The sequence below is a fragment of the Epinephelus fuscoguttatus genome, linkage group LG21 (genome assembly GCF_011397635.1).
Source record: "Epinephelus fuscoguttatus linkage group LG21, E.fuscoguttatus.final_Chr_v1".
In the NCBI taxonomy this organism is placed as follows: domain Eukaryota; kingdom Metazoa; phylum Chordata; class Actinopteri; order Perciformes; family Serranidae; genus Epinephelus; species Epinephelus fuscoguttatus.
Genome location: NC_064772.1, coordinates 3,348,101 through 3,372,372, shown reverse-complemented (window position 1 = coordinate 3,372,372; position 24,272 = coordinate 3,348,101). Strand labels below are relative to the sequence as shown.

Below are 24,272 nucleotides of genomic sequence, written 5' to 3'. Positions count from 1 at the left end.
AGAGTAACTGTGAAGTAGCCTCATGATGCATCTTTTCATCAGCATCTCTCTCTCTCTCTCTCTCTCTCTCTCTCTCTCCTTCTGTGCTGTAGTCTCTCTGCCTGTAGTATTTGTCCAGTTAAACAGCAGATTTGTTTGTTTTCTGCTTACTCCCGAGTAATCACTTAATTTCAATAGTTAATCACTATTGATCTTTTGGGTGAGATAGCAGGTCAACAATATATGACCCATGGAGGTGGTATATACCGACTGAACACTGGTAACCTGAAGATTAATTTGAGATGCAGCTCAGCACTGTGTGTCAAGTTTTTCTAGTCATAAACCTGTAATACATATTGCATGCTTTGTTTGAGCCCAGAGCTGTATGGGACTAACATAAAGTGGACATGTCTGTAAAGGGGAGACTCGTGGGTACCCACAGAACCCATTTTCATTCAGATGTTTTGAGGTCAGAGGTCAAGGGGCCTCAGTGAAAATGGCCATGCTGTTTTTTCCTTGTCAAAATTTAGCCTAATTTTGGCATTATTTAACCCCCTTTCTTAGCATAATAGTACAGCAGATAAGCTCTCAAATTATGAGGAATTGTGCATTTTTTGAAAAAAGCATGAAATTTCTACCATAGTTAGTAGATACCATAAGGTTTATTTTCAGATGGGGAGGGAAGTCAGATTTGACCTCTGAGGCCCGGGAGAGGTCAAATTCAAGATGGCTGCCAATAATATTCAAATATGCTTAACTTTGGAACCAAACACAATAGAAAACATTTAAGGTGTCATTTCCAACTAAGTTTAGGGTGCCCACTCAGTTCGTGATACTCTTGAGATCAATGGAATTCAAGAAAATGCATTTAGGTCAAGGTAAAAATTTGCTTAAAAAAACCAAAACATTTTCCCCTCTTTTATAATTTTTTTTAATGAACCCCAAAAATATTTCAATTACTTTTTACTCTCATGTATTATTCAGTAATTAGTTATCATTTACTGGGATGTGTGGTTATTTTTTCCTGCTAAGCACATCATTATCAGCAGATGGTCCTCTAAGAGCATCAATAGCTAATGCCAGCAGTGATGTAGTCAGTATACAACGTGATGAGTAGGCTACAGTATGCACAAGTGACGAGACAGAGCGCACTTCTGACATAAATATCCTACCAGGTAAACTGACTGACTATGTACAGACAATGGCCGTGTTTCCCAGTTAAGAGCGATCTTAAGACTTAAGAGCACAGTTAAGAACGTCTTTGGTAAGAAGGGTTGCTAAGATACGAGTGTTTCCCAGATGCGTTCTTAATGCCCTTCTAAGGATTGCTCTTAAGATCGCTCTTTAAGAAGCTCTTCACAGGAGCTGTCCACTACCGCGGTGCTGAAACAATCGATGTTAGGCAAATCTATCACCCACAACTTAATCAGCGCATAAATCACACACAGCGCTGCTACCTAATGTACTAATTCCCTGCTGCTCGAATTGCACCAGAAGATATTACTCAGAAAAACAGGGAAAAAATTACTCAGACAGTAATTAGTCAGAAAGCTTAGTGTAATATTAATTTGCCTGACGCAGCTGGATCTGTGAGCATTTGGTCACTAAGAAGACTGTTAAGAGTGGGTTAGCTCGATCTTACAACTCCTTCTTAGTGAAAGATCTTCTTAAGCTAAGAGCGATCTGGGAAATGCGTTTTTCTTTCACGGGAGGCTTAAGAGCGTTCTTAAGAAGCTCGTAGTGCTAAAAGCCATCTGGGAAACGCCACCAATATAAGTATAAAGCCTTAACATACAAATACATTGAATTTAATTGTAGCCGGGAATGCCTGCCTAGCTTCTGTGGTAAAAAAAAAAAAAAAGAAAAGGCGGGCACTGATCAAAATAACTCTGCTAGCTAAACTAGAAGACAGTCTGGAACATACATGAGCTGAAGTCAGTTGAATGATTGAACAGCACATGTTCTAGAGATTTCAGCTTGGTCATTTGTGTGAAGTAGGACTATAGCTGAATTAATGGTGATAGCAAAGTAGCCTAGTTCAGTACTGTGCCGCTAGTATCAAACAGGCTTGAGAGCTAATAGCTGGCATGTAAATGTAGATGTGTTATTACTGATTTAATGATCAGTATCATTACTGTTATTATGTTGGAAACTTGTAAATAAATCTTTTGCACCCTTTAGCTCACTCTGTCTGCATAATTTGTCCATGACTTTGACCTAAATGCATTTTCTTGAATTCTGGTGATTTCAAAAGTATCATCAACTGAATGGGCACCCTAAATGTAGTTGGAGATGACACCTTAAATGTTTTTCTACTGTGTTTGGTTCCAAAGTTAAGCATATTTGAATATTATTGGTGGCCATCTTGAATTTGCCCTCTCCCGAGCCTCAGAGTTCAAATCTGACTTCCCTCCACATCTAAAAATAAACCTTATGGTATGTATAAACTATGGTAGAAATTTCATGCTTTTCTTTCAAAAAGTGCACAATTTATCTGCTAATCCGCTGTACTATAAGATGGTTTTAGGTCTTCTAGTTTAATATGATACCAGTGTCATCATTCTAGCTTTAAAACTCAGACATCTGTAGCCTTTGAAAGACAGGTGACGAAAATAGCAAAGTGATTAAAATAAATATTAGCACGTTATGTTCGGACCTTAATTGCATTGTGATTAACATGTTAATGCTGAAAGCCCTAATATATAGAGTATATAAAGTATAAATTGGGCACCCCTGATCAAAATTTCCTTTACTGTGAATTGTTAAAGCTTTTTAGAGCTCTGGCTTGTTCACAGTCACTGTTAGGAAAGGCCAGATTATGCAGATTTCAAAGCTTTATAAACATTCTGACTCCTGAAACAGTTTCCCAACAATCACCAGTTATGGGCTCCTCTAAACAGTTGCCTAGCACTTTAAAAGCTCAAATAACTGATGCCCACAAAGCAGGAGAAGACTATAAGAAGATAGCAAAGTGTTTTCAGGTAGCTGTTTCCTCAGTTCGTAATGAATTTAAGAAATGGCTGAAGTCAGGTTGAGGTCTGGAAGGCCAAGAAAACTTTCTGAGAGCTGCTTGTAGGATTGTTAGAAAGGCAAATCAAAAACCCTGTTTGACTGCAAAAGACCTGCAGGAAGATTAATCAGACTCTGGAGTGGTGTGCACTGTTCTACTGTGCAGCGACACCTGTACCAATATGACCTTCATAGACGGGACTTTAGAATACAGCATATATTTTACTGGAGCCACTGACGACAGTTTTCATCAAACAGCAACAAAAGCACATACAGATAATGAATGCATCATTTATCGTTAAAAACTAACAACACAGTTGTGGTGTCCTGGTTAACGAATGCACCTGATGGGACCCCAGATAGGTGTGTGTGTGTGTGTGTGTGTGTAGAATGAATAAAACAAATTACATGTTGAGCCTCTCTCTGTCTCTAAAGTAAAAACAAACACGTTGATTAGCAGGCGAGCCAGCTGGCCGGTCTGTCATCCAGTAAGCTGTGAGCGCCTGTACATGCACTAAGTGGAGAGATGTCAGAGTGGGCTGCCCATGACAGGTGCTCCGAGCGGTTGGGGGGTTTGGTGCCTTGCTCAGCGGCACCTCGGCAGTGCCCAGGAGGTGAACTGGCACCTCTCCAGCTTCCAGTCCACGCTCCATATTTTCGTCCGGACGGGACGGGACTTGAACAGGTGACCCTCCGGTTCCCAACCGAAGTCCCTATGGACTGAGCTACTGCCACCCCCCGTATTTGGGTGAAATGTAAGCCGGTGCTAGCTGTCATCAGAGGCATTATATTTTCAGATTGTCTTTCCATCTGTCTGTCCTATTCTCACAAACACAAATTGTCAAGAAGGCCTCAAGAAAATTCCTTTAAATTTAGCCCAGATGTCCACTTTGACTTAGGAATGAACTGATTAACATGTGGTGATCAATTGTCAATGCCACTGCAACCTCATGTCCCATTATCATGAACCTGATATCTCAAGAAGGCCTTGAGGGAATTTTCTCAAGTTTGGCACAAACGTCCACTTGGACATGATCAGTGTAACCTCACAAGACATGTTTTTGACCATAACTCAAGAATCTATAGGCTAATTGTGACAAGATATCACACAAATATCTAATATGATAAAATGATGAAGTTATGAAAATTAATATACAAAAGGTCAAAGGTCAGCTTGAGTGTGACATCATAATGTTCTGCAAAAACACTCTGACCACTACTCAACATCATATCTCAATAACAGAAGGGGAGGCATTTGGTCAGCTTCTGAATTGGTGACTCTAATCTTAAAACTGTGTTGACTGTATAGATCCTCTGTGTGTGAAGCATCCATGTTTTAGAATTTGTAGCTTCTTTGCAGCAACATCCATATTTGAAGCATTAACTGTCATGGCTGCATGTGAGTCTGGACAGACATCTATGTAAACCATAACTTCAACTTGGCTGGTTCAAAGAGGCATCTAGTTTCCTTTTTTATTAATATTGAAGTCTGTTTAAAAAATCTGATAGCCAATAGAATAAATTAATTAAAAAATATGCTACTTTGGTCCTGATAGACTGTCGCTCTTAGTCTGCAGGCACAATTCTATAGCCCCAAACTGACTTCAACATACTTGTGGCAACAAGTCTGTTGGGTTGCCTCATGTCACCTGTGTCTTAGCCAAAAACTTTCACTGAACACATCGGAAACACTACAGCTGACAGCCAGCCAGCACATTTTTTGCCTGCATGAGAGGAAATAAATCTCCACACTAGCAGACGGTAGTAGTCTGTATTTGTCACACAGAAAGGGAAGTAAGAAGACCTTCTGGATGCTAGTTAGCCAATTAGCCCACTAATAACACAATCCAATGCTGAAAGAACAGAGCATATTTACTGTGTGCTAGTGAACGATAACGCAAACCATCAGGAAATGTTTCTGCTAAAGTGCTCAATGGATAAAAAAAGAATCTAACCTAGTGTAACAGATTTGTTTACTTTCCTTACTTTGTTTCTGTTTCATGTGCTGAACTGAACTGACAGAGAGATTTCATTTGCTAAGAGGCTCTGATGTCAATTCAACATGCTGAGTCAGCTGAACAAGGGCCATCATCTCAAGCCTCCTCCAGAGGTGATTTGAATAATCAGAGTTTGGTCTGTCTTGAATGTTTTTACAGTCAACTTTTTCATGGAGACACGTAGTGACTCAGTGTAGTTGGGGTCTTTCCATTTAATTAGGTTGTGATGATTAAGATGATGAGAAGAGGATAAAAGAGTGATATCGTCTGATTCTAATGTTGCTAGCTCACTGTGTGTATCATGGAGAAGACAAACATGTTATGTGTCCTCACAGTCTGCTTAGTGATCTGTGGCTTTGAACACGTTTTATTTGAGTGTGTGTTTTGAGGACAACAGCTCCTATCACCACCTGGCACGGCACCATCATATAAAAGCTCTGACTCAGTGTGTTTGTGTGTCAGACCAGCCCATCTGCCTCCCTAATCCCGCTGTACCAACTTGTTATAAAACTATGTATGGACACACACCCTTACAAACACACATACACACACACACACACACACACACACACACACCTGTGAGTGCTGATACAGATGTTTCCACACATCTGGCACTAACAGCATCAGTTAATTGAATCGTCAGTCGATTTGAACCTCATGCTGTCAGCAATAATATCGAGTTTCTGCACATCAACTCAGCTGAACTCCTCATGAAGCAGACCAGACTGTGCCTTGCTTCCTGTTCTGTTAAACTCCCTGTCAGGAGGGGTCTTGTTTTCCTGCCATGTGTCTTTATATGTTAGTATGTTAGTGCGCCTGAATGCATCTGAGCTTGAACTCAGGCTGCATGATTGATTGGAAAAAAAAATCATGATCCCGATCATACGTCTATGCGATCACATTTCTAAATGATAGCGATCCACTCGCTCCTGTTTCCCTTTGCATTCATGTCATGCTGCATTCACGTGTTCTCATGGGCCTTTTCCATAGTGACTACATTGAGTCAAACTATGCTGCAATGATTTGTCTTTGTTTTTTGCCGACCCGCACTGAGCTGCACCAGAGATGGCCCTTAAGTAGTAGGTCCAAAAGGGCACCTGCCCTCCTCCAAATGGGTAGCGATGATGTCTCGCCTACTGCAGCCAAGCCCCGACGACCCCCCTTCTCCCCCTGAAATAAGCATGTTAGTTGTGACACTCAATTCACCTTTGCTTGTGCAGGGGACCAGAGAGGAAGGCGTTTTTAAAAGTCTCTGTGTGTTCAGCTCTCAGTACTTTTGCAGCTTCTAACTGAATCTCTGTGGTTTGGAGTTGAGTTTCTCTTCTGTGTTCTGTTTTTACTTTGGATATCTGATTTATTTTACTGTTTCATGTTCACTTTAAGCGGTATGAGCTGTGTTAAGTTACTGCTGATGGAAACCCAATATTTTCTCTTTTGGCTGCTTCACAATAAAAGCTATTAAATAACAAAACAACAAGACAACAAAACAAAATAACTTTTTGACAAGGGAACCAGTGTGCTGCTAACTCATGTCGGCTTACGGAAAAACATCATACCTGCAGCACTCTATCAGGAAAAAAAGATACCAAACAAAATTTTGTTTGTGTACAAAAACTATTTGGTGGTCAACAAAAGACAAATTGCAGTATGTAAAATGTGCAGGCCGAAAATTACAGAGATGCAACACCTTCCAACTTCGTTTAACATTTGAATTTGCACAGTCAACATTAAGGCAAGGCTTATATTCACATCATTGGCAAGCTAATGATTAGCTAACAAGTAACTTTTTTACAAACTTGTTTTAACAAATACACAAAAATTCATGTTCAATTCATGCATTCATGAGTTTTGTAAATTTAACTTATTACTCTGTTGTTAAAATGGCCTTATATGTTCCAGTTCCCGCAGATCCTTAAAAAGTCTTAAAAAGCATTGAATTTATTAATCTAAGAAAAAGGGTATCGTCACACAGATCAGTATGGTCGAACCAACAACACTCATTGTTTACATCCAGAATGCTTGGAACAGGATGACATGGGGAAGTGCAAACCAAAATTTGACCATTACACCAAGATTTTGCAGCATGGCTGAAATCAATACAAGGCAGTTCATACGATGTATTTTATGCTTAACGTTTTTGCGAACTTGGGACCACAGGAATCGATGCAGTGGAATCCCACATACAGAGTGAGAAACACAGGTTATGGTTGTCGTTGCTAAGTTATTGTTCATGTTTTTTCTTCAATTTTGCGTACTGTAAAGTAGGGCTGTGTATCGATTCAGATTTTCCAGATAGATTCGATTCGATTTTCACGATTCGATTCGATTCAATTCAATTCAGTTCAAAATCGATTCAGTCAAGTATATTTCAATTATGATACAGAATTTGCTTGGATATTAAAATATTTTCTGAGAACTAAGTATATTTAACAAGGAACCCTCTGACCTGGTGCATTACTATTAAAAATACTGTTTACATTAAGAATTGACCCCAAAGCAGTACATTAGTCATCATGTACTTTTATTTAACATTACCTGACCAACACATACAAAATAAATATTTTAAATTAAATCTAATCACAAGGCAGACAATTTAAATGAAGTGGCTACAAAAAATGTAAAAAAAAAAAAGGACATCCACAAGTTTGCTGCCTGTAACCGTCTTATAAAGCTTTTGTGCAATACACTACAGTGGTTGTGATGCACACATTGACTGTATCAGAAGAGAAACAATATACATAGGTGAACCCTGCAGCAAAGTGAGCCCTATTCCTCAGAGAGGATCTTTGCCTCCCAGTTTGTTCCTGGCGGCAGAGCAGAGTGAACCGTCTTTCTTCTCAGAGGATCTTTGTCCCATGAGAGCAGGCACACTGCTCTCCGTGTCTGTGTAAACAACTTTCGCTGGTGATTTGACAGTCACTAGAAGCACATTATGACCCTTTGTAAAAGTTTCTGTGTGGTACATGTGTTGTACATGAGCTAACGTTAGCGGCTAAGGACTGGGAGGCTGTCCAGTATGTGTGTGTGTGTGAGTGTCTGAGGAGCGTCAGTACGTTAGCCGTAACGTTAGCCTTGCTGTTTGTCATGTAAACGTTATCGTCGGCAGCCCTGAATAGCTTGTAAAGATTTAGCATAGTTAGTTAACACATTTGTTATCAGCCCATGTGTTTACTGCTACAGAGAATTAATAAATCTTTGGTTTATTTGCACAATGTCGCCTCTCTGCCGTCTTTTATCACGCTTGCTAACGCTAAGTTAACTTTACCAGCAGATCTGTATGAGGCACAAACTGAGGCTACAGTTAGCAGTGTGCTGATGCAAAGTGGTATTTTTTAATCTTTTCTGTGAAACTAATGTGCATTTAATAAACATGCGTACATTATTAGCGTTATATTTTTAGGGGAAAATGCGAGTGAAAATACTTGCACCGTAGACCCATGCCTTCAGTGGACGCGCTCCCACCATTGTTTGCTGCTCTGTCTTCATTCAGTGTCCAGCCGTCTCGCGAGATCTCTTGCCATGACCTCAGGTGCTAAATGCTGATCTCGCGAGACTACCTGGGTTGATACCGGCTGTACAACACGTCCACGGAGGAAAATAGTTATAGTAAAAGATCGATTTTTTAATTAATGAATCTATTTTGTGCCATTTAAAGGAAATTCAATTGAAATCGATTAAATCGATTTTTTCAACGCAGCTCTACTGTAAAGTTGCTCTTAAGTTTCAATCTAAGTGGCATTAGAAAAAGCTGTTGGAACCCTGACATTTCGTGAAGAGCGCATTATGACTTGTTAAGGACTCAGAACTCAAAGCTTGGGACTTGACTTGGGACTTCTCAGTCTTGACATGGGACTTGAGTGCAAAGACTTGGTCTCACCTCTGAGGAAAAGCTCAGTGGATAGTAGGGCTGTGACGGTTCACAACAGAGTAAACTTTATGTAGATTGATGCATGTTACGTGGAACCAAAGTTCACAAGTGTTTTTTGCCCAGAAACATTTAGCTTCATGCTGTCGGCAACATGTGATGAAGTTAGCACAAGCTGACTGGCTGTGAGTCAGTCACCCTTTGGCGAGCTGTATGAATGAAACAGCAGAGCTGTAAGGTTCCTAGGTTCCTAGCTGTAAGGTCTGCAGGTTCCTAGTCGGCCAACATATTTTCATATATTTCTATAAATTAGTTTTGAAAGCAGATAAATTATTTTTATGTATTAGTTTCTATGACTTCATTGTCTGTAGGATTTCATTATTGTTATGAGGCAGTATTGCTGCCTTTTTTTAACAGCAACTCCTTGATAATTAGTAGATCATCATGCTGCTGCAGGTATTGGTGGTCTCTCATCGTTCGGGTCTTTTTGGGTTGAGTCTCTGTTTTAATGCCTCTGTGCCAGCAATAGGCGTGTCCAGAGGTGTTATATTTTTGGGGTTGTGTGTCCCATTCTCATGAACATGATATGTCAAGAATGCATCAAGGGAATTTCTCCTAATTTTGTACAAATGCCCACTTGGACTCAATGATGAATTAATTAGATTTTGGTGGTTAAAGGTCTAGGTGGCTGTGACTGTGTGTCCATTCATTCTTGTGAATGCAATATTTCAAGAACTCCTTTAAGAGGACCAATTAGGCTTTTTGTGTTTTTGTGTCTTCTTTAGTGTTTTTTTTTACATTATTTTTATACATCCATTAGGTCTGCTAAGTAAAAAAAAAAAAAAATATTGTCCAGGCTAAAGGGAGCTCTCTCTCCCCAAAGAAACACAGCTCCTCAGCTGCCTGAAATGGTTTGTTGCGTTCCTGCCTTTTCTTACCTACCGGATCTCACAGAAACACGTGAAAAGACCATGACCTCTTAACACCGCATTCCGTGGTGGCGGCACATAATGGGTTAAAATTACGTGCCTGTACCATGGAAACAATGCCAATGTAAAGTCAAATAGGATTCTTTGTCGTGGTGGAAACAAGAATTCCCTGGTTCAACAACGTCACGTCACGTCACGTCACGTCACGTCACGTCATGTCACGTCAACGTCGTTTTCCTTATCTTGAACATTGCTGTATACACACAAAACACAAACGTGTCCTTGATATCAAAATAGCAAATATATTCCTCTTTTATAATTTTCCCTCAATAATAATACTAATAACAACAACAATAATAATAATAATAATAATAATAACATTATAGTTTGGCTGTATTAGATTTTTGATATATTCAGTAGATTTACTTTTTGCGACCCTATTTGACAACTCTACAACCGAAGAACTACCATGCCAAAAACGCCGTTTCTAGAGTACTAGCTAAAATATCTGAAATTAAACAACATCCTTACTTTTTCTTACCATAGTTCATCTAGATACAGTGTAATTACTAGTTTGGCTTTACTAGATATTTGATATATTCATGAGATACACCTTTTACAACCCTATTTTACAACTCTACTTTCAAGCTGGTAGAACTACTGTCCCAAAAACACAGTTTCGAGAGTACTAGCTAAAATATCTGAAATTTAACAACATCCTTACTTTTTCTTAACATAGGTCATCTAGGTGCAGTGTAATTACTAGTTTGGCTAGATATATCGTTTTACGACCCTATTTAGAACCCCACTTTACAAATCAGAAGAACTACAACTATGTTGCATCATAGTTGTATCAAGCTGCATGGTGCGGTCCGAAGGAATTGTCTCGTCTCGTCTCATCTCGTCTCGTCTCGTCATCCTCCGCTTATCCGGGTCCGAGTTGCGGGGGCAGCAGCCTCAGCAAAGAAGCCCAGACAATCCTCTCCCCAGCCACCTCCGTCAGCTCTTCCGAGGGAACCCCTAGGCGTTCCCAGGCCAGCTGGGTGATGTAATCCCTCCAACGTGTCCTGGGGCGGCCCCGAGGTCTCCTCCTGGTTGGACATGCCCGAAATACCTCCCAAAGGAGGCGTCCGGGAGGCATCCTTACCAGATGCCTGAACCACCTCAACTGGCTTCTCTTGATGTGGAGGAGCAGCGGCTCTACTCCGAGTCCCTCCCGGATGTCCGAGCTCCTCACCCTATCTCTAAGGCTGAGCCCAGCCACCCTGCGGAGGAAACTCATTTCGGCCGCTTGTACTCGCGATCTCATTCTTTCGGTCACTACCCAGAGCTCGTGACCATAGGTGAGGGTTGGAACGTAGATTGACCGGTAAATTGAGAGCTTTGCTTTCTGGCTAAGCTCCCTCTTCACCACAACGGACCGGTTAGGCGCCTGCATCACTGCTGACGCCGCTCCAATCTGCCTGTGACAAAGGGCAGCCCTGGCGGAGTCCAACCCTCACCGGGAACAGGTCTGACTTACTGCCAGCCACGCGAACCAGACTCGTGCTCCTTCGGTACAGGGACTGGATGGCCCTTAGCAAAGGGCCAGCAACCCCATACTCCTGGAGCACCCCCCACAGGATGCCCCTGGGGACACGGTCGTAAGCCTTCTCCAAATCCACAAAACACATGTGGACTGATTGGGCGAACTCCCATGCCCCCTCCAGCACCCTGGCGAGGGTAAAGGGCTGGTCCACGGTTCCGCGTCCGGGACGAAAACCACATTGCTCCTCCTCCGGGTAGGCTGAGCAGTGTGATCCCCCTGTAGTTGGAACACACCCTCTGGTCCCCTTTCTTGAAGATGGGGACCACCACCCCGGTCTGCCACTCTAGAGGCACTGCCCTTGATGTCCACGCAATGTTGCAGAGGCGTGTCAGCCAGGACAGCCCTACAACATCCAGAGCTTTGAGATATCCAGGGCGAATCTCGTCCACCCCCAGGGCCCCGCCGCCGCGCAGTTCCATCACTACCACAGTGACTTCTGCCCCCGAAATTGGACGACCCGCCCCCGAGACCCCCGGCTCTGTTTCCTCACTGGAATACGTGTTGGTGGGATTGAGGAGCTCCTCAAAGTATTCCTTCCACCACCCGACAATGTCCCCAGTTGACGTCAGCAGCTCCCTGCCCCCACTGTAAACAGTGTGAGCAAGTTGCCACCTTCCCCCCCGAGGCGCCGGACGGTTTGCCAGAACCTCTTTGGAGCCGATCGATAGTCTTTCTCCATGGCCTCACTGAACTCCTCCCACGCCCGAGTTTTTGCCTCCGCGACTGCCGCTGCTGTGCTCCACTTGGCCCGCCGGTACCCGTCAGCTGCTTCTGGAGACCCACAGACCAACCATGCCCTATAGGTCTCCTTCTTAAGCCTGACGGCGGTTACCGCCGCGACTGGCCCCCGTGGCCTTGCAGCCACAGCTCGCAACAGCCGCCTCGACAATGGCAGAGCGGAACAAGGTCCATTCGGACTCAATGTCCCCCTCCGCCCTCGGGACGCGGTCGAAGCTCTCCCGGAGGTGGGAGTTGAAGATCATCTTGACAGGTTCTTCCGCCAGGTGTTCCCAGCAGACCCTCACTGCTCGTTTGGGCCTGCCAGGTCTGCGCGGCGTCCTCCCCTGCCACATGATCCAACTCACCACCGGGTGGTGATCAGTTGACAGTTCTGCTCTTCTCTTCACCTGAGTGTCCAGAACATATGGTCGCAGGTCAAATGACACGACTACAAAGTCAATCATTGACCTGCGACCTAGGCTGTCCTGGTGCCACGTGCACCGATGGACATCCTTAAGCTCGAACATGGTGTTAGTTATGGCCAAACTGCAACCCGCACAGAAGTCCAATAACTGCACACCACTCGGGTTCAGATCGGGCAGGCCGTTCCTCCCAATCACGCCCCTCCAGGTCCTGCTGTCATTGCCCACGTGAGCGTTGAAGTCCCCCAGCAGAACAGTGGAGTCCCCGATCGGGGCACTGTCCAGCACCTGTCCCAGGGACTCCAAAAAGGGCGGGTACTCTGAACTGCTGTTCGCTGCATAAGCGCAGACAACAGTCAGGACCCGTTCCCCGACCCAAAGGCGCAGGGACGCAACCCTTTCGTCCACTGGGGTGAACCACAACGTACAGGCAGAGAGTCTGGGGGCTATCAGAAAGCCCACCCCGGCCCTCCGCCTCTCACCCGAAGCAACTCCAGCACAGGCGAGAGTCCAACCCCTCTCAAGGACTTGGGTTCCAGAGCCAGAACTATGTGTCGAGGTGAGGCCGACTATATCTAGCCGGTAGTGCTCAACCTCTTCCACAAGCTCCGGCTCCTTCCCCGCCAGAGAGGTGACATTCCATGTCCCAAGAGCCAACTTCCGTAGCCGAGGATCGGACCGCCAAGGACCCTGCCTTGGTCTGCTGCCCAGTCCACACTGCACCGAACCCTTCTGGATCCCTCTGCGGGTGGTGGGCCTGCAGGGGGACGAGCCCATGTAGCCGGTTCGGGCTGGGCCCGGCCGGACCCCATGGGCGAAATACTGAATTGAGAGTACACTGTGGACTTTAAGGGGATGGTTAACACATTTGTGTAATCAATTTTTAAATGGGTGAAAATTAATTTTAACCATATTTTACCCATATCTGACAGCACCCCCAGTTGTTGACTGTACTCACATAATAGTTGAGGTCAAGAGCTCTCTATAACAGTTGGTCCCATGTCTGTACCCCCTTTTGTTGCTGAATTATAAGCCTTCAAACATGCACAGAGGGCAAGGTTCAAAGGTCAGTATTTTAAAGCAGGACATATGTTACTCTCCAGGTTGAGACCTTTCCAATGATGTATTCGGTTTACTTCTATAACAGAGTTTTGATTTTTCATTTTTTGGACACAAATCATGCCAGGTCTAGTTTCAGAGAGCACTTCGAAGGCCCAGTGTATAAAATGATTTTTTTGTTATTTGTTTGCTTGCTTTTTCTTTTTTACTGTAAATAGTTACTAAAATGAGTCATCCTCAGAGAATACAATACTACTAAAAAGTAAACCAATAATGACAATAATGAAATAAGCAAAAATAATATTAAAATTATATTGAAATTTTAAAATCTATGTACACAGTGAAATAGTAGCCTAATAGTCCGGAAATGGTATATAAAACGTGAAATGAAATATGAACTGTACAGAGGAAATATGGTCTGCGCTATGGACAAAGAAATGAAGTGTATGAAATATATGACAGTGACTAGAGCAACAATCTGCATAAATTAAATTATGTAACAGTGGACGTTGAATGCAATGCACAAACTTAAGTCCAGTTTGATGAAATAAAATAAAAGTGACAAGTGCAGAGATTAAATGAGGGATGTGAAATGTAAAGTCCAGTTTGATCATCCCGTCTTCATCCTGTTGATATTGCCATGGTACAGTTCAAATACACACAAGAAATTTGTGCTCTAGAGAAAGGATCAGCGCTCAGTGAATAACCTCCTAAGCCCTATGATAAGCTATTATGGCAAGGCTTAATTATACAGACCAATGAGAAGTGATAACTAACACGTCTTTGGGGTCATCAGGTGGGAACCTCCTTTCACCAGTGTTTCGTCAAGTTGGTCCCACAACACCTCCAGGAGGCTAGCCAGTCACTGGCGTCCCAGAGACACTCCCCTAATGCCAGCTCTCATTGCTCCCCGCACCAGCCTAACAACCTCCTTTACCTTACTTATACATGGCTTTCTCAGCCCAAACAGCACTGCCACCTTCAACAAACCCAGGCTCCGTACATGCGAGCTCCAGGTAGTGACCGTGCCGATACTACCTTTCCTAGCATATTCACCATACTCTATTTCACACGCTACATAGCATAACTACAATATAAGCTAAAGTTAAAGGAGATAGAGAAGATAAACTCACAGGCTTTCGCAGCCCAAACAGCACTGCCACCTTCCTGAAGCATCCTGTTCTCGATTGTGCTACCTTTGTCCTCTATAGATGCACTCGCCTTTCCCTGCGTGCTGCTAATTCTCGCCCTGGTGGATAGGTCCGTACCCCCATCCTTCACTGAGTCACAGATCCAATGCATCGTCGTGTCCGTTCCAATGTTTTTTGTATTTCCTGGGCAACAACAAGCTTTCCCCCAAAATCTACTTGCGTTTCCCAATCACAAGCACCTTCTAGGCAGCCACACCCTTGCCTCCTTACTAACTTATCACTTCTGTATTTCTCCCCCTCACGGACAAACTGAATTGCTAAACTTCTATTCTTAAAACCTTCTGAATTTACCTGTCTTCGTTTCCCTTCGATGCCTGCAGCTAAACTTTTCAACACCTGGTTATGTCGCCATATATACCGGCCTTGTGACAAGCTAACTTTCCAGCCTGACAAAATGTGCTTTAAGGTACAAGATTTGATGCACACACACACACACACACACACACACACACACACACACACACACACACACACACCTATGGAATCGGGTTGCGGCAGACTGGCAGCAATGTAATGGAATGGAATGAAGCCCACGGACGGCAGACAATACAAAACAGTAGTCGAACTGGCAACAATTTACAGCTGGATTTACACTGCAGTTACTCCTGAAAGACGTGGCAGTTCCCTTTGACAAATCTGGAGATTCAGGATCACAACCTGTAAGTATGCTTTATGAGTTGTTAAGTTTTTATTTAAAAACAAATAAGGAAGCTACTATCGAGTGTTTCAGTGTGGAAACACTCGATAGTAGGAGCATTAGGCTGTAGATCCAGTGCTTAGCTGTAGGCTTCAGCTAACTGGTTAACCAAAGTTATTGTTTTGGAATGCCTTTGCTACTCAGCTTATAGTAACTAGCACTGCCAGCTGGGTAGTCTCAGTAAAATGAACTGAAAGACTGAATTGTAGAGAATCTAACAGAGCTAATGATGTGTAGCATGTCCATATTGAAAAAAGTCTAAGAAAAAATCTAAAAATCTAAGCAGCCAGCTAAAGTTAGCTGGAGCGATTAGCCGACAGTGCGAGAGCAATCAGACCTGGTGTCAAATTAAGACCTGCATTTTTTTTGTTAAAATGTGTGGCCATACTCAGACTTTGATCAGGAATCGGCTTTTGATGTATGTTTTACAGTAGAGGTAAAATGTGTTTTTTACTTGGAGCTCTTTTATATGAAGGCCGCTCATAGTATCATTACCGAACAGTGTAGTTGGTGCGAGTTATACGGCTGAGGAGGTATTTATGTAGTGAAAGGACTTTGTGTGTGTCTGTCTCTACATGTATTTGCATACGTATATGTGGTCTGCTAATTTTACAGGGGATAACACTGTTAAGCATTTTAGATGTTGACTTTCATCTGGTGCAATTTAAATTTAAGTTACTTAATTTTCCTTTGTCTTTTAGAGCACATCACCTCTCCACTACAGCCAGACTCCAGGATGTAGGATGCTAAATGAACCCTCCACAAACCATCTCAGTGGGCACACAGTCTGTGGCATCTCAAAGATGGTATTGAGCAGTACACAGCTGTACAGGGCTACTCTGAGGGAGCAGCCCCTGAGAGGCAAAGATACATAACACAGAAATTATGTGTTTTTGTGTTTCAGATACAGTACCTGGAAACTTCACATATAACCCTGGTAACTCTGTTATTACAGAGGAATTTGAGATTTCATAACTTTCATATTTCGTGTATGTTACCATCAACTATTAACAGACTTTTTTTTTGTTCAAAATTGAGTTTATACAGTTGTATCTCAGTACATGTCATAAAAACTCACTCTTCTTCAGTTCTATGCGGTAAGGGTCCATAGTCATACCTGTAAATGTTGTGGATGTTCTCCAGGGTGTACGGATTCAAACAATTAGGCTCTAGGCCTGGATGGTGTATCATACATGTAGGATGAACTGGAAGCTGGTTCATTCCCCCAAAACCTAATAAGCAAAAAAGAGACAAGGCATACTGTTTTGTAAATAAGCAAATAAAGACTCAGGAGACAACATCACTGTATAGAACAAATACTAATCCAGGAAACAACATGTGTTTTACTATGCAACTTTCGTTTCATATAAAATGATGTTATCACAGGAGAAACTGTCATACATTGGTACATTGTACATATTGTAGATTACAGACATAAGGTGGAGATGATTATAAAATGCAGCTACATTTTAGTAGAATTGTTACAGTATACATGACAGCTAAGACATCTGAATGTACTAGTAAGTTTTATGAATTTGTTTTTGTATAATACAGAAATCTGTCATCTCAATCTGCTGTGGTATAATTGCTGAATTCATGAGTTAAAACCTCTGTGGCTTTTAACGGAGAATTGTTAGTAGTCAAATTAATAATAACTTTGGTATTATTACCCAACGCAAGCTACATTAACTCTGATCTTAGATAAGCCTGCTTAGATAAAAATAAAAAAAAGGAGTTATTTTTTACACCACTGCACATGACAGGTAGTAGTAGTAGTAGTCTTTATTTGTCCCCGTAGGGAAATTGGGTTGCAGCAGGTCACACAAGGCATTTCCTAAATATATAAATAAATAACAATACATCAAACGATGACCAAACATTCATCACACATAGAGCAAAGTAGTCGCATCTCATGTACAGATATAGGAGGAGGAGAAATAGTTTTTAAGCTTCTGCAGACCAGCTGAGAGGCTTAGGTCAAGAACTGTGCTGGCTGTTAAGGAGTTTAATAGCCTGAAGCACAAAGGAGAATTTTGCTCTGTTTTTTGTAAACAGAGGGGGGCGGTATTGTCGCCCTGAAGGAAGCAAATCAAACATGTAGGCCAGGGGGTGCCTTAGGTTGCCAGTAATGTTCCTTGCATTGTTTAGCATCCTCTGTCTATAGATGCTTTCCAAGCTTGGCAAAGTACTGCCCAACAGTTTGCTGCATAGTGAGGTGAGTGCTACTGTTGGTGTTTCCACGTTATGTGGTAATTGATTATATTGTTAAAAACGATTTGTACTGATTTGCAGCAGACGTTTTCAACTTCAGTCAGCCAACGGACATACAGTTGTTATTGTGATATTACATCAGACAAGTTACAGTTATCATGTTACAGCTGAAGTATAAGACAGCTACAAAATAAAAACTTACCCCATGAAACATCCTGCTCCAGTCTTTGTTGCGAAGGTGCTTTGGCGTCTATCAGCTCGTGTTTCTTCTCTCAAAATGATGCAGAGAACTGAGGGCCTTGTTAGCTTAGCCACAGCATGTATTTAGCTTCTCATGTAGTCTCTGGAGGTGAAATTCAGTTGAGGTAAGGGGTGCGATATTTCTGATACAAGCTCTAAGCATTGCACCAATCACAACAGACTGAGTGACCTGACCAATCAGAGCAGACTCTGCTTCTGGGGAGGCGGGACATAAACCCAAACAAAGTGTTTCAGACAGAGGTGCTGCAGAAATGGGCAGGATAAGAAAAATATGTTTTTTTAACATTAAAGCACCTAAATCCATTCCACTAGACCCCGGTATTACAAATATGACTTAGAAAATGAACATAATAGGACTTCTGTAAAGCAACGCTTACCTTTTTTGCATTTCACACAGCACACAGCACCAAAGGCCTACTCCCCTCTCCTCCATTACGTCCTCATTACGTTTATGATAGACGTAGGCATTGGCAAGGTAACGTTGGATACACAGAAGAGAAGAGTGAGTGTAACATGCCAAGAGAAGAGTAGAAGTTTTAAAACTCAACCGGAGTTAGTGATGACTGATGAGTTTTAGAATAAGGTTACAGTGCTAACGTTAGTAGCGTTAACGTTACTAGTAAGTGGAAATGCACAAGGAAGATAACGTTAATGTTTTAGAGGCTACGCTACAGTAGGCTAATGTTAGCCATTAGCAACTGGATGCTGTATTGTCATATAATGTTAAATGTTATATTAGAAGCAAACTAAACATAACGTTACCTGTCCTGCACAGTCAAACGCAAGTATGAGTTTTGAAACTTATTCCGGGTCAGTCATGACTGATGAGTTTTATAATATAACGTAAACACTAACATTAGATAGTACTGGTGACTGGCAACAAACAAGGAAGATGATACAGAGGCTCAGGCCACGTTAGGTTACAGTAGGCTAACCGTTAGCAACTGGATGCTGTGTTGTCATATATAACGTTATAGCCTATGTTACATTAGAGGCAAACTAAAAATACCTGTCCAGCAGAAACTCTGCGACCATCTAGCCCCTTTTTAGCTCAGGATGAAGCTGCATCAGTCTTCGTCATCGCTCGAAAGCAGAGCCAATGTTGACTCAAGTTTTGGCTCTTGCAGCACCGAGTTCTCTCATTTCATTTCATTCATTTATTTAATTAACTCACGACCATATGTACATGGTATCGAGCACAAATGTACAATATTAATCTTTCAGCATGGCAGGATGCAAGGCTGTACATGTTTTGTTTTCCAGTTCTGGTAACAAAAATAAACAAATATATCACTTAAAGCTATAGTGCGTAACTTGTGTCGCCTCCCAGCGGATAATGCGTTATTACAACTAATAAGCCTTCTCCGCCATGTTGCTTTCTCCTTCTACCTGCGCTCTACCTCTTGCTATGAGACTCTCCGCTCTTCCTCCCCCTGCCCTTCATTTCCTGTGCGCCAGCGCGGGAATGTCGCTGGTCGACATGCAAACTAAAAATTATATATATTGAAAAATATCGCAAGATGTTAGATGAGCCGATCAGCATTGTGTCATCTCCTCTAGTAGTGGCTTTGGTCAAACGGACATTTATGGACCTGTAGAAGTTATGCGCTACAGCTTTAAACAAAGGCAGGACACTCTTCAAAAAGGCACCTAACTCATACATGACTTTTAACTTATCAGATTGTAATGATAAAATTAACTTAAACATAGATGGATGATGAATACTTTGGCAGGTATTTTTTTCTGTGATTCATTATACTAACATTCTTACATTCAAACAAGACGTGAAACTCATCACCAAGACAGTTGTCATTACAAAGGTTACAAAATCTCTGACTTCTGTCCAGACCTTTATACCTTCCAGTGACTTTTGGGATTCTGGTGTTATTCACCCTAAAATTACAAATGGCCTGTCTCAACTTTTGATTTTGACACAGTAAGTACTTTTCTAGTTTAAACACTTATTTAAACTCTATGTAAATATCACATGATGTCATGCTACTAAGTTCACTTTTACATCTTTGCACAAACTGATCTTTCAGCCGCCGCTCAACAGTTAGTTTTAACCAGTCAATGTTATTACACTTTTGTGAGAACCAAAGATAAGACAGACCACAGTCGTCCATTATCTGCTTTACCTGCAGAATCCATGGTGACACAAATTCACCTGCATTATACAGTCTAAGTAGACAGTTGTACATTATTTTACTCAGTCTACTTTCTTTACCTTCTATCAGTCTCCCCCAATAACCGATGCCTCTCTATTTAACTGCAATGCAAAGTGGGTACCTCCCCAATTCTCCATAAACCATATTGTTACATGTTGTTGTTTTAACTTTTAGAATATATTTAAGAAAGCTGAGATGTAATTTTTCCAATAAATACATTTTTTTCCAGCCCCCAGACCTCGCATGCATATAACATGACTGGAGTAACCAACTTATCAAAGAGATCTAGTGTGACATCTACAGGTAAATCAAATGTTCTACTTTTACAAAGGAGGGCATACATGGCACAAGACGCTTGCTTATACAACTCATCTAAAGCAGTTTTAAATGAATCATTGTAGTTCATAGTAATTCCAAGATATTTAAAACAATGAATAATCTCTAAGTTTTCTCCATTACAAACAAACTTTAGTTTACTGGTGTCAGCTTTTCTAGAACCGAAGATTGTTACCTTAGTTTTTTCACTATTGATTTTCAATTTCCATCTCTCACAAAAACCACACATCAGATCTATTGCCTTCTGTAGCCCCTCCTTTGAAGTAGACATGACAATTGTGTCATCCGCATACAATAGTACTGTAAGTTAAATATAATTATCAATCATCTCATCATCAAAGTTAATAAACTGACAGCCATTGCATTTTTGGTAGTCCTCCAGATCATTAACTAACTAAACTAAAAGCTTGTCTGAATAATAAAGTTTTAAGATGTTTTCTAAATATGTCATATGATGCTGCTGATCTCAAAGAAAAGGGGAGGGCATTCCACAATTTAGGCGCTATAGTCTGGAAAGCACGATCAGAAACCTCTGACCTTGCTCAGAACAAATGGTGAACCTATCATGTAATCAATTACACTGTCTTCCACTGTGGTTGCCTTCCCAATATCCATGCCATCACCACATCTACCATTTAATATAAAAAACGGAAAATTTCTGCACAGTTCTAACAGTACATTGCCATAATTGCCGAAGTCTCTGTGTAGATCAATTGATTTTCTTTTTAATGGGATATTATACATTTCTAGAATCCCCGCATAACATTTATTTTCACCAAAAGTTTCACCTATGTTCCGATTATCACAGTCAACAACAACAAAATAATCCCTTTCTTGAGTATGGGCATTCATGTCACCACATATTAGGAAATAGTTACTTTCAACACCAATATCAAGGATAATTTGGGTCAGTTTGTCAAACAGGCCTATACTGGAGTATCTAGTTTTATATGGAGGTATATATATACTGCTAGGATTACAAGACCTTTATCATATTTAAGTAAGTGCTTATTTAATTTTATACATACACATATATCACTATTGATCAATTTTTGCCCACACTTATCAATAATAATTGATAATTTATACTCACAGCAGTTATAACTCCACCAGAGCACCAATTTGTGTACTTGTGTCTATTATTAACAGCCATTTGGAAACCCATCACTTGAAACAACTCCGTTGTATCAGCATCATCAGTTTTTGTCTCGCTGAAGTACAGTACATCATAGTTTTTGCATCTTTCAACAAAGTCAGGAGTTTCTAACTTACTTCGTATCCCACACACGTTCAGGGTGAGAATATGCAGCCCAGCGTGAGCCGCCCTCCTCACACCGGGTACAGACACACTTTCTTCTGCCTGCGCTCCATATCTGTCCTACACGTTGATACCGAGGTCTTTATAATCCACATCGTCATATCCGATCATGAACAGGTCATCAGGGGTGTTAATTGTAACATATCGGCCATCGATCTTGCCATGGCAAGATCAATCAGACTTTTCGCTGTGGAGCGAAGCCACAGAAAAAAGACGTAGCATAACATATACGTAACATATGCGCGCAGGCATTTCATGAGGGAAGTTGTCAGTCTCGTCCAATGGCGGATTGCCCATCGGGACGTTTGGGACGAATCCCGATGGGTGGTCACCAAGTGGGCCAGTGGGGCTGGCCCAGTGAGACTAGTGAATGTCAAGCTAGTTGCTAGCTGTCAGTACTGTAATGCGCGTCCCTCCCATGTTGTTTGTTTGCTGTGAGATGTTCAGAGGGAACGTAGGTGGCAATCTTGTGTTTTGATGCTTGAAGGAGGAGATGAGAGCAGCCTCTTCCAATACGAAAGAGGCTCTCGTTTTTCTTGAAATCTGATTGGCTCAGCCGTAGTCATCAGTCATTACTCATGGCAGAACAGGCTAGTTTGACCGTAGACAGAAAACATGGATAAAGTCGGTAAAACAAGAAAGGGTGGCGCTGAAAAAACTTGAATAAAAATAACTGATCTGTTTGGCCGCGGCGTTGGTTGACGGGCTGAGGCTGCTGGTGTTGCTAACGACAGAGATGGAGCTGGAGCAGACAGTGCCATTATAGCAGGTATATTAACGTTAGCATTATTCGTGCATTATCATTAGCAACATTCGTGAGTGTGTAATGTGCAAGGTTGGCTTTGGCAAATTGCATATTTCTTCTAGTCTTGTATTCGCTGTCAGAAAGACCATCCCCTTAACACAGAGTACAAGATGTTGCCTTCTGGTCTGTGCCTGTGTGTTCCTACAGCCACAAGGAACAGGTATAAAAACTCCTTCATACCGGTCTCTATTCGAGCCCTGAATGATGACAGCAGAAGGAAGTAGTCACTGTTAGGTATGTGGATGTCGGGGCACATACAGAAGATAATAGACCAGACACGGTATTTTACTTTTTATTTTTATCTTTGTTTTAAGGATAGGGATAGGAGGTGATGTTGTTTTGGAGGACAGCATTGATTTGAATATGTCATTGTCGTGGCTTGTCTACTCATTCTGTACTCATATATATATATATATATATATATATATATATATATATATATATATACACATATATATATATATATACTATATATATATATATATATATATATATATATATATATATATATATATATATATGAGTACAGAATGAGTAGACAAGCCACGACAATGACATATTCTACAACAATAAATACAAAACCCAAAACCAGTGAAGTTGGCACGTTATGTAAATCGTAGTTAAAAACAGATTACAATGATTTGCAAATCCTTTTCAACTTATATTCAATTGAATACACTGCAAAGACAAGATGTTTAATGTTCAAACTGAGAAACTTTATTTTTTTTTTTTTTGCAAATAATCATTAACTTAGAATTTAAAGGCAGCAACACATTGCAAAAAAGTTGGCACAGGGCCTTTTTACCACTGTGTTACATCGCCTTTCCTTTTAACGACACTCAGTAAACGTTTGGGAACTGAGGAGACCAATTTTTGAAGCTTTTCAGGTGGAACTCTTTCCCATTCTTGCTTGATGTACAGCTTAAGTTGTTCAACAGTCCGGGGTCTCCATTGTCGTATTTTACGCTTCATAATGCGCCACACATTTTCAATGGGAGACAGGTCTGGACTACAGGCAGGCCAGTCTAGTACCCGCACTCTTTTACTATGGAGCTATGCTGTTGTAACACGTGCAGAATGTGGCTTGGCATTGTCTTGCTGAAATAAGCAGGGCGTCCATGAAAAGACGTTGCTTGGATGGCAACATATGTTGCTCCAAAACCTGTATGTACCTTTCAGCATTAATGGTGCCTTCACATATGTGTAAGTTGCCCATGCCTTGGGCACTAATACACCCCCATACCATCACAGATGCTGGCTTTTTGCGCCTATAACAGTCCGGATGGTTCTTTTCCTCTTTGGTCCGGAGGACACGACGTCCACAGTTTCCAAAAACAATTTGAAATGTGGACTCGTCAGACCACAGAACACTTTTCCACTTTGCATCAGTCCATCTTAGATGAGTTCGGGGCCAGCGAAGCCGGCGGCGTTTCTGGGTGCTGTTGATAAATGGCTTTCGCTTTGCATTGTAGAGTTTTAACTTGCACTTGCAGATGTAGCGACGAACTGTAGTTACTGACAGTGGTTTTCTGAAGTGTTCCTGAGCCCATGTGGTGATGTCCTTTACACACTGATGTCGGTTTTTGATGCAGTACCGCCTGAGGGATTGGAGGTCACGGGCATTCAATGTTGGTTTTCGGCCTTGTCGCTGCAGTGATTTCTCCAGATTCTCTGAACCTTTTGACGATATTACGGAC

The 24,272-nt window shown here is 41.8% G+C and overlaps 1 protein-coding gene across 10 annotated transcripts in view; it reads left to right on the top strand.

Annotated features, from left to right (window-relative positions):
* sugct (succinyl-CoA:glutarate-CoA transferase) overlaps positions 1-24,272 on the top strand; it is a 310,078-nt gene that overhangs the window by 119,742 nt on the left and 166,064 nt on the right. The window lies entirely within an intron of this gene.